This window comes from Peromyscus eremicus, chromosome X (genome assembly GCF_949786415.1).
Source record: "Peromyscus eremicus chromosome X, PerEre_H2_v1, whole genome shotgun sequence".
Taxonomy (NCBI): Eukaryota; Metazoa; Chordata; class Mammalia; order Rodentia; family Cricetidae; genus Peromyscus; species Peromyscus eremicus.
This window is the reverse complement of record NC_081439.1, coordinates 61274767-61277519: the sequence shown is the minus strand read 5'-3', so window position 1 is coordinate 61277519 and position 2753 is coordinate 61274767.

The following is a 2753-nucleotide window of genomic DNA, read 5'->3' as shown; positions in this document are numbered from 1 at the left end:
CCTCTCCAAAGAATAAGGCCCCTTATTGATTGTCCAATATGGAGTGGTCAGTCTTTAAACCATATATGAGCCAAAAATTAACTTTACTAGCCTCAAACTTAAAATCCTTCTGTCTCAGCCTCCCTAGTTCTGAGAATAAAGATGTGTGCCACCACACTTGGCTAAAAAAAAGTTGTATTTTTTTTTAAATTTGGGAAATTACACAATAGCACAAACAATTATTTCTGTTTTATGGAAATTAGTATTTTAACTCTGGTACATTTGCTTACCATTATTTAAATAAACAAAAATGAAATTCTAGTGTATGCATTAATTTCACTCTACATATTTTCATTAATGATTTGGAGAGATTTGCAAAAGAAACTTCTCATAAGAGAAGCAAAGATTTATGGGCATTTTCTATTCCCAAGTTTGAAGTTTAATCTGTTTCCACTTTGGTCCTCTCTGGCCAAAATACTGTTCCTTGTTGTCTACATTAGTCCAGACAAACAGTGGAGATAAGGGGGCCTGCCTGGGGAGTAAGTGGACATAAGACCTCACAAATCAACATAGAAAACCTAGTCTTTTTGAAGCTTTCTTTCCTCTACCCCCGAGAGGTTTTGTATTTTATGAACTGTTCTCCCCTCTCCCAAGTCTCACTTGCATCATTGTGCCTGGAGTGTGCTGAGAAAACTCAGTGTTCATTTCAGAACAACTGACTGGCAGAAATAAAACAGGAAACCAGTCACCATAAATTTCAACACCTCATTTGGCAAAGAGGAAATTGAGGCCCAGAAAGACTTAGTGTTTTCTGTCAGGTCTTAGCAAATGAGCAGGAAACATGCACTTGATTTTGAGAAAGCAGGGCAGTGTTCTTTTTTCTATAGCAGCACTGCTTCCTCTCCTAGCAGCCGAATTTTAGTTACCAGCACATGCCCATTAGCGTAGCATCTAGAGCTACTGAGGAGAAAGACATGGGCCAGAAGTCAGTCTTGGAGAATTGGAAACAATGTGAGTTCTCATCAGACTAACTATTGCCACTTTGTTAGATCAAGATTTGTTGTCGCTCCTACAGAGGACTGGGGTTGGATTCCCAGTAACTTGGTTGTGGTTCACAGTCCTCCTGAACTCCAGTCTTCTGATATCCATGGGCACTAGGCATGCAAGGAGTACATATACACACATACAGTCCAAATCAGCATCCATTCATAAATAAGTCTAATAGAAAATTTAAAATTGAATTGTTTAGAGAAGAGACATAAAGGAGAAAAAGTGTTTCCAAGTTTTGTCACTATCCAAACCCTTCAGACTGCAAACTTACAAACTACAAACTTATTCACTGATGTAATAGATTCAATATTAAAAACATATAAAAGGATATAATGACAAAATATCATCTATAATAATCCAACTTCACATGACATAGATTGTCATCACTAAGATATATTTCACATCTAATAAGTACCACGTGTGGTAGAAAGAGTTTTAATGTGTATTTTCTCCCCATCCCCATGCCAGAGCTACAAGGTAAGAAATTATAGCTTCAATTACCACTGAGGAAATAAAATCTTTGAGAAACCAAATAACTCACTGAAAGTCAAATAATTAATGACTAAGTTGACATTTAACCCCACAGTTCCCAAAACTTGAAACCCCACAGCCTCCTTTGGGATTGCATTGCTAAGAATGGGTAAAAAAATAAACAATCCCTCAGAGTTAGAACACAAATTAAATGTAACACAGATAATGTGAAAAAGGTTTCTTTGACAGAGTAAGATTTGATTCACCATCTTGATCCAATGAAAATTTTGAGATCTGCATCTTATGATAGTAATTGTTATGCCATGATTTGTCCATGCGAAGTACTCCTGCATTAATAAGCTTTTAAGAAAACAATAAAAATCTGAGAAGTCATTGTTAATTGGCATGTTGGAATAAGGAACCTAAAAGTATGTGTTACACATCCATGGGGAAAATCTCATGGGGCTCCCACTCTTAGAATAAAGCTACAAGTAATTAGTGACTGTTAAGAAAAGCAGAAATAGTTCTTCCCAGGGATGAGTGATGAGCCTCCTAATTGGTTATCTAATACAGGTGGTCAGATATATATATATATATATATATATATATATATATATATGGAATACAAATGGACACAGCAAGTTGTATTTATATATTTATTTGTATCTGGCTTTCTGTGTGTTGTTATCAATAATAAGGAAAAGGAGGCCATTAGAAAGGAAGTGGTGGGAAGGGTGATATGGGAAGGGTTGGTGGGAGAAGAAGGAGAAGAAAAAATATAACACTATACCAAAACACTATGTCAACCCTGAAAGCCTACATACAAGTAACATTATACAGATGGTGTAGGTTGTAGTTATAATTTATGAATGTATATGTACATATGCATATATATGTATGTAAAAACAATGAAAAAGAGTAAGGATATTTGGAAGGGTTTGGGAGGAGGAAAAGGAAGAGAAAATTGATATAATCTCAAAAAAATAAAATAGTTAAAAATAAAATCAGAAATTGTCAAGAATAAAATAAGGCCCAGAGAAGAATTGTGACACATTGAAGGTCTCAAAGAGAGGAATTGCCACCCTCTACTTTAAAATATTGGCATATGAATGTTGGTTATCACTCTATTTTTCTATATAGATTTTTATTCTGATTTAAATTAATAAGATCTGAATAATTACAAAGCAATCATGTAAAATAATTAAGGGCTTGTGAAATCTCTCAATCAGCAAATCCATAACAATCAACAGAAT